The following is an 8,919-nucleotide window of genomic DNA, read 5'->3' on the forward strand; positions in this document are numbered from 1 at the left end:
AATAGATGCATGTACTCCCCCATTCTGAGTTACCCCTTGTCTTCAAGCCCTACCCACCCCACAGCACTGTCCCTTGGTTCAACCCCTTATCCACCTGCCAATACCACCCTTTTTAGAGAATACAGAACCAATTATCAGGTTGTATCAATTTGAAGGTAATGGAAATGGAATTTGTTAATGATAACAAGACATGCAGTAAAATGGATCCCCTGCATCCATTAATACAAAATTCCCCCCGAAACAATAGATCCACCCCAGCAACAATAGATCTCCCAGCAGCCATTGAATCTCCAGCAGCCAGCAACAATAGACCCCTCCCTCAACAGTAGATCCCTCCCAGCAACAATTGACCCATCAACAACCTAAGATCCCCCACCAGCAACAACAGACCTCCGCAACAACAATAGACCCCCTGGAACAAGAGATCCCCATCAGCAACAACAGATCCCCCAGCAGCCAGTACCTCCTGCACACCCTAGCGCCCCTTGTCATATACACATACATTTAGTGTTAGAGGTGCCAGAACTGTGTTCCCCCACATTCCCCCTGAAAAAAAAGTCCTGTTTGTACGTGCCCTTGTTAGGGAGATTCATCCTCTCTATGTGTCCTGTTTACAGTTATCACTGAGAGTGAAGGTGAATGAAAATCCCACATTTTGGGTTGTCACCAGAACAAGAATAGAGGGGACATCTTCATGCAGACTCTACAAAAGTATTTCTGAACCCAAGATTCATGTTGCATGCAAATAACTGGACAAAAGCTCATGTTAACAAAAACTTTGTATGGGTTTCCCCACTTACAGTACACACCCTGTCAGTCTAGGGCTAGCATCTCCACCATAAATGCACTCTGCAATATAGTTCCAGACTACTGTTTACTGCTGAACGTGAGGTGGCCTTGCTACTTCACGCTGATCTGGATATCAAAAGCCATCTTATGCCTAGTCCTACGGTTAACCACTTTGTATGCTAAACTGTGTAGTTACCATTGCCAATCTATTTTACACTTGCCTCGTTACCAACCATATTGGGTGACAATATATTAAGTTTGCCTTTACTAACTGCTTTGGTGCTTGTACTTTATTTTTTTTTTTAAAAAGCTCTACTAGTGGATACAAAGTATTACTTTTAGTGATTTCCTGTGATATTGTATGTTTGAACACACTGGGGCTGAGGTTCTTGAGAAAGGTTGAGGCAGAAAACAAAAGATCCATCCCAACCAGCAGCTCCGCAGCACTACTCTTTTCAACCAGATAAAAGGGTTAATAGACTTGAATAGGGTATTCCCGAGGCTACTACCTATAACCCCTAAACCACTTTCTTAAACTATAAAGAAACACCAGTGACACCAGTTTGGAGAAAAGTGGCCCGGTGGGCCATTTATTAACACAATTAACCAAAACACATAAATATTAACATAACCATAAATACTCCAGTATCCCCTAAATGAGTTGTTGGTCTTGGGAGGCACCAAATTCCAATTGACTGTGTATCAGTGTAACTCGTTAAACGGTCCCCAGCCGCGCAACACCAGCTCGGGGACAACCCACTTGACCACTGATACCTCGTTGTTACCACTTCCCGTTAATCCGCTATTAACCGGGATACACTAGAGGGCTCCATACCTTAGATGGGTCACCCTATGAACTTTGTTACCAACAACAGATTGTACCGCCTCCAAAGACCCCCAACCGCCAAAAACCAAAACCAACCACCCAGCACAAACAAACCAACCCATCCAACCAAACCCCATACACCAACAAACCCAACCAGCAAAACAATCCCCGGAGAACGTAACCAATCCAGGGCGGGAGGGCGGGGATCCTTTCACCTTGGCTCCCGACGAATTGTGCTGAAACCGTAAGTAAACCCCCCCACTTCACTCACTAGCTACCCCACCTACCTGACACTGACCAATCCCTGACCTTGACCTCCACTTGAACCAACAGCCTTAACCCTTAACTGACCGTAGCCCATTAAACCCTTCCATGAGGCCCTACGCTTATTTTTTTATTTTTTTTTTGCTGCGGGCCTTTCTTGAATAGGGTATTCCCGAGGCTACTACCTATAACCCCTAAACCACTTTCTTAAACTATAAAGAAACACCAGTGACACCAGTTTGGAGAAAAGTGGCCCGGTGGGCCATTTATTAACACAATTAACCAAAACACATAAATATTAACATAACCATAAATACTCCAGTATTCCCTAAATGAGTTGTTGGTCTTGGGAGGCACCAAATTCCAATTGACTGTGTATCAGTGTAACTCGTTAAACGGTCCCCAGCCACGCAACACCAGCTCGGGGACAACCCACTTGACCACTGATACCTCGTTGTTACCACTTCCCGTTAATCCGCTATTAACCGGGATACACTAGAGGGCTCCATACCTTAGATGGGTCACCCTATGAACTTTGTTACCAACAACAGATTGTACCGCCTCCAAAGACCCCCAACCGCCACAGCACGCAGACGTGAAACCTTACACCTGCGAGCCCCTCCACACTCGCAAAGCCCTCTGCAAGCCATCCTGAATGCCTAGGAACCACAAATCAGTCCCCACCGCATTATGGTAGACACCATCACTGCGCAGATACCTCCAGGTGTCCACCTCCAGTTCCCGGTGCCTGACTACCAAACCCCCATTCCTGATGACAAAACGGCTGACCGCCGAATTGACCTTAATCCTGGCCTTGTTCAACCTGGCGACTGACCTGGCAAAACGCCAGGAAGTACGCCCTACAATTTCCGACCACACCACCACCGTCCCGGGAAAAGACACACGCAACCGGAGAAAATCATACTTAATATCCCGGATAAGGTGGCGCATGGACCGGACCCCCAGGTCGTTGCCCCCTGCGTGCAAGAGCAAGATGCCCGGGGCCCTATCCAACTGAGTAAAACGAGGGACCTCCGGCAGGACCCTGCACCAAAGCAACCCCGGAATCCCAATCCACCGAATGGTGGCTTCCTCCCTGGTGAACCCCAACTGCCGCCCATCATGCCTAACTTCCGCCCTTCTGGCCCCCCAATACACATATGAGTGGCCCAAAATCCAAACGAGGCAGGCGGCTCCCCCTGTAAGGAAAAAACAACATGCAGCAAAATCACAGAAGACAGACCACCAGCCTCCCCCAAAACACACGAAAAACCCCACAGAAACCAACTAAACCAAATGAGGACGTACATACAACCTAAAACGAGAAGATTCCCACCGACCAATCCGTTTTAACGTGGCTTCATCCACACCCCACCTGGCCGCCTCAGTGGCCGCCCCGATGCGGAAGGAGTGAGAAGCGTACTGGCGGGCATCGTAACCCAGCTCGGACAAGCACCGCCGGAACACCGCCACGAACTGAAACCGGGACAAAGCCGACCCGTCCCTGTGCACCAGAAAGGAACCCCCCCCCAGGCGGACACACCCGCCGAAATTCCTCCACCACCCCAACCGGGCAAAGGGACGAACCCCGAACCCGGTACAGACGCACATGCACACCCTTACCAACCTGATCCGTCTTGGAACGACGGAGGAATATCACCACCGCCGAGTTCGTACAACTCACCTCACCATCCTGAAGCCCTCCGTGCACAGCCCTGTATGGGCTAACCAATTCCCCTATCCGAAACGCCCCAAAGAAAGCCAAAACGAAAGCCACTGTAAATAAAAGAGACTCGTACCCAGAGGAGCATATGCTACGCAATCTGCCCACCAACTCACCCAGCAAAACAAAGGAGACCGGCCGGCGCCCGTCCGGACGCCTGGCCCCTTTCCTGTACCCCTTCAGAGCCTGCCGCACCACGAAGTCTTTCGTGAAATCCGGTAACCCAGACATTTTGAACAAGAAAGCCAGGCCAGCCAACTTCCGATTAATGGCCGCCACCGACACCCCTTGTTCAAAATTCAAACACACAAAATACAATAACAGGGATCGGGAACCCATACTCACCCCGTCCACTCCCGTCCGTGCCAACAAAACCTGCCATTCCTGCCATACCTTACTATACGCCGACCAAGTCCCGCCACTCAAGGACCTTCTGACCAACTCGGCGGCGATCCCAACGCAATCGCCCAGAGCTCCGATGGACAAGGCTCCCCCTGCTGCTCTGCATCCGGTGCTAACGCCCGAAACCTGTCCACCTGGAAACGAGACAAAGAATCCGCAACTGAGTTGGTCACACCAGGAACATGCATGGCATACAAAAAGACATTCAGCTGCAAACAGCGCAGAACTAGATGACGCAACAGACGAATGACCGGTGGGGAAGAGCCCGACAGCCTGTTAATGACCTGCACCACCCCCATGTTATCACAGTGCAACCGTACCTTCCTGTCCCGAAGGGCCTCCCCCCACAACTCCACCGCGACTATGACGGGGAAAAGTTCTAACAGGACCAAGTTCCGCAAGAAACCCTCCCCCCGCCAAGCCTCAAGCCAACGCTCAGCACTCCAACGACCCTGCAAGTAGGCACCATAACCCGTAGACCCAGCCGCGTCCGTAAACAACTCCAAATCCCAATTGCTGACCGGACCCCGCAGCCACAGCGAACGACCATTATACTCCGACAAGAAGACGTGCCAAACCCGCAAGTCCTCCACCAACCCCCCCTTCCCCATAATGGCGAACCCAACAAATGGCAGCGTCGAACAACGTGTACGACACAGCACAGGCCTCCGGATCTATGCCGTCATTGACCGAGCCCCCTTTCGGAAAGGACAGATGATGTATCGACCAAAACTTATTCGGCTCCTTCTTCAGAACAAAACCCAACGGGGAAACCACCAAGTCAGCCAAGGGGGGTTCAACAAAAGGACCCGCCATCCGACCCAATAACACTTCCTTTGCCAACTTGTCAGACACCAACCCGGGGTTCAGTCTCGTAGAACGCAAATTGTCCGCCATGGGGGGAACCCGGTCAAGGGAACAAGGAATCCGGAAACCAAAAGAAAACCCATCCTCCAGCAAGCGGGCCGCCGCCCTGTCCGGATACTTACTTAGGAAAGGCCGCATCCTTTCCACCCTCACCAGCGTCGTCCCTTTTACCTTGAGCATCCCCGGGACGAGACTTCCCTTGCTTAAAACAACGGGATAAGGGGTGGGAGCCCCCGCAACCGGAGCACTCATGCTTGAACCTACAGGCAGTCCCGAAGCGGCACGTTCCCTCATTGAACTGCCAACAGAAACCCCTGCGCTTCGTGGCCGACTGTCCGGAGGTAGACGGACCGCCGACCCCACTCTGAAACGACGACGGCCCCGCCCGGGCCGACGTCATAAGGCGCATCCACAAACTGATGTCCTTATGGTCCCACCTCAGTGACGGACGAACTGCCTTACGCTGGCGGAATTGCTCGTCGTAACGGAGCCACGCCACCCCCCCATAAACCCGGTGAGCCTCACCGATCGCGTCCAAATAACAAAACAACGCGGAGCAATGCTCCGGGTGTTTCTCCCCCCCCACACTCGCAAAAATAGCAAAGGCCTGGAGCCAATTGCTAAAAGTGCGCGGATTTAATCGATAATGCCGCCGTTCCTCATCCTCCTTCTTCGATTCCTCTGGCTTCACCCTGTCCAGGTTGAACTTCTCCAGCGGAAGCAGAGTAAAGATCTCGACGTATTCGTCCTTCCAGATCTTCTCCCGAACTTCCGCCTTGAGGTGAGCCCCCAAGGGGCCCTCAAAACAGACGTATACCTCACATTTCGCTGAATCCGCAATGCGAATCCCATCATCCTTACCTGCAGTCTTGGGCTCCGCCACCTTGTCCCCCACAGGTGGCGCAGGAGACGGCTCCACCGACGTCACCGTCTTGTCCACAGGAGCCGCAGGGGCCCCACTAGTCCCAGCCGCCACCGAGCCTGATGCTGACACGGCCGGAACCCCCCCGATCCCCAAGCCGCCACCGGAGCCTGACCCGCCCCACCGCCATCAAAGCGCTGTACCAGGGATCGCAGCCCCGCCAGCAAGTCCCCCAGGCCCCCCGCCGCTGCCGGCGCAGCGGGCCCAGGACCCCCCGACCCCACTACAGGCGGAGTGCCCGTCCCCACTGGAGCCCCAACAACCACCGCCGCCCCCCCCGGTTCTGCTCTGGCCCCAACACTCCCGCTAGCGCCGCCACAGCAGACCGCAAAGACAACAAATTGTGCTGAAACCGTAAGTAAACACCCCCCCCCCCCACTTCACTCACTAGCTACCCCACCTACCTGACACTGACCAATCCCTGACCTTGACCTCCACTTGAACCAACAGCCTTAACCCTTAACTGACCGTAGCCCATTAAACCCTTCCATGAGGCCCTACGCTTATTTTTTTTTTTTTTTTTTTGCTGCGGGCCTTTCTTTTTCCTTAATTTCCTATTGCCATTTTCAACTAACCTATACAGGTTAAATTCAACCTGTTGAAAAGTATATAATACTTTCATAGAAGAGTAGCCCACATCCCTATCACCTACCTAGTAGTTGAGCCTGATATGATGAGGAAGTCCTTACATCTCTGACTCTGGGCCCCTGATAGTGTAGACAGCAAGTGCAGGAGTACAGTGTGGCACAAATGGCTGTAAGTCTTGCTAGCAGCAGGGCAGGTGTCCACACTGTGGTGTATTTTAGTTTTGTGCTGCCCTAGGCAAGACTAAAATTGGGCGCCCCCTCCCCCTCTTATGTAAATGTGCCCCACTCCTTCCTTTTTAATGGATGTGACTCCCTCCAAAATCAAAGGACTACAAGTCCCAGCATGAAACCCTGAGATCTCATGGGGGGGGGGGGTGAGAAGGGGTGGGAGAGAGAGAGAGGGGGTGGGTGAGGGAGGGAGAGAGGGGGGATGAGAGAGAGGGGGTGAGAGAGAGAGAGGAGGATGAGGAGAAAGAAAGAGGGGGGGGTTGAGAGAGGGGGGGTGAGAGAGGGGATTAGAGACAGAGAGGGTGGTGAGAGAGAGAGAGGGGTGAGCGAGAGAGAGGGAGGATGAGAGAGAGGGGGATGTGAGGGAGAGAGGGGGGATGAGAGAGAGGGGGTGAGAGAGAGAGCGATAGGGGGTGAGAGAGAGAGAGGGGGATGAGAGAGAGAGATAAAGAGGGCGGCTTAGAGAGAGAGAGGGGGTGTGAGAGAGAGGGGGATGAGTAGAAAGAAAGAGGGGGGGTTGAGAGAGGGGGGGTGAGAGAGGGGATTAGAGACAGAGGGGGGGTGAGCGAGAGAGAGGGAGGATGAGAGAGAGGGGGATGTGAGGGAGAGAGGGGGGATGAGAGAGAGGGGGTGAGAGAGAGCGATAGGGGGTGAGAGAGAGAGAGAGGGGGTGAGAGAGGCAGCTCTAGCAACTAGTGGCCAATAGAGTCTAAGAAGGAGGGGGGCTTTTTTGACGCCCCCCTGCAAAGTGCCGCCCTAGGCCTAGGCCTTGTTGGCCTAAGCCAAAATACAGCACTGGGCAGGAGAAGTCGTCAGACGGCTCCAGTAAACAGGCGAGCAGGTTGGTAGCTGATACTGGCAACAGCATACAGATTAACAGATTCAAGCAAGCCGGGTCATGCACGCACAGGATAAATTGGGTTCAGGGCACAAGCAGGACCGAGGTCAGGAAACAAGCCGGGTCTACAAACCGATCAGTAAAGCAGGAGCCAATGCAACAGACAGAAGCGGAGGTCAGAGGACAAGCCAAAGTCGGTGCAGGTGGAATTCAGAGAGTGGTCAAAACAAGCTGGGTCAATAAATGGACTAAGGATCACAGGGCACAGGAGGCTGAAGACAAAGCAGCATTCATCCCGAGCACTGGCCGAGTTTAAATAGCCTGTTTGGCACCAACATCTCTCACAGGTGCACGTCAGCACTCTGTATACTATTTTGCTGCTTTGGAGTTTATGTTGAGGCAATTTATTGCCATTGTTTACAACAGCTTATGTTGAAAACCAGTAGTGGCTGCAAAACTGGTTTGACTTTCATCACTAATTTCCTGTGTGTCTGGGTTTCTGACGTCTAAAGTGGGGTACACACTAGTAGAAAATCTGCCGAAAATTCCCGTCCGAGGTAAAATCGTACGATTTTCGGCAAGTGTGTACACAACTTTCAGCAGCCAATGCCGACATTTTCGACGAAAGAAACGGAGGGACAAACACCAAAATTGTTATCGTCCGTCCCCAGACGACCAATTTTCGTTTAATGTGTATGCAGTACGTCCGTGAAAAATCGGATATGAAAGACCGCTCATGATCTGAAGTTGCTGACGACCCGGAAGTCTAGGAACAAGTGTCCCAAAAAAAAAAAAACTGACGAGAAATTTCGTGAACATTTATGCACTGTCAACTAAAAACGGTTATGAACGCTGAGCAAGAGAGAGAAAAATCGGAGGATATTTTGTCCGTTTTCTGTCAAGTGTGTACGGCCTTTAGACACACTTTTCAATTGTTACTTTAATGGTTTACACAGGTTCCAAGTTCAAATGTGTGTGACCCTTTAATACTTGTATGATGAACCTAAAATGCATGGAGTGTCTACTTTGTTTTGTGTCCTTTACCTTTCATAGTCTAATTGGGCGAAAATGTATGCTCACACACATACTGCAATTCAAATTACCTCCTGATATTTAAATGCAAACAATTAATGTAAAAGCATACACACACATATACTGTATACAGTATAAATATATATATATATATATATATATATATATACAGCAGGCAAAATAGGTATTGAACATGTCACCATTTTTGTAGGTAAATATATTTCCATACCTCCCAACTTTTTGAGATAGGAACAAAGGACACCTATCAGCAAAAGTGTGTAAACAAAGGACACCCCCCCCTGCCATGCCCTCTTAAAGGAGAAATATACAAAAAAAAGATTAGTTAAACCCACAAGTGCTTTTCTTTACCACTACTATTCCTTTATATTGGCTTTGGAAATTTACAAATGTAGCAATTTAGAAATTAGCTGAAAAGCTTAG

The 8,919-nt window shown here is 50.8% G+C and overlaps 1 pseudogene across 1 annotated transcript; it reads right to left on the minus strand.

Annotated features, from left to right (window-relative positions):
- Nucleotides 1-3,166: 3,166 nt before the first annotated feature.
- LOC309552644 (integrase/recombinase xerD homolog) lies at nucleotides 3,167-3,941 on the minus strand (annotated as a pseudogene). The gene has a single exon. The product of its transcript is annotated as an integrase/recombinase xerD homolog (transcript).
- Nucleotides 3,942-8,919: the final 4,978 nt, after the last annotated feature.

The sequence above is a fragment of the Pelophylax lessonae genome (assembly GCF_965119305.1).
Source record: "Pelophylax lessonae genome assembly, chromosome: 4".
Classification (NCBI taxonomy): Eukaryota; Metazoa; Chordata; class Amphibia; order Anura; family Ranidae; genus Pelophylax; species Pelophylax lessonae.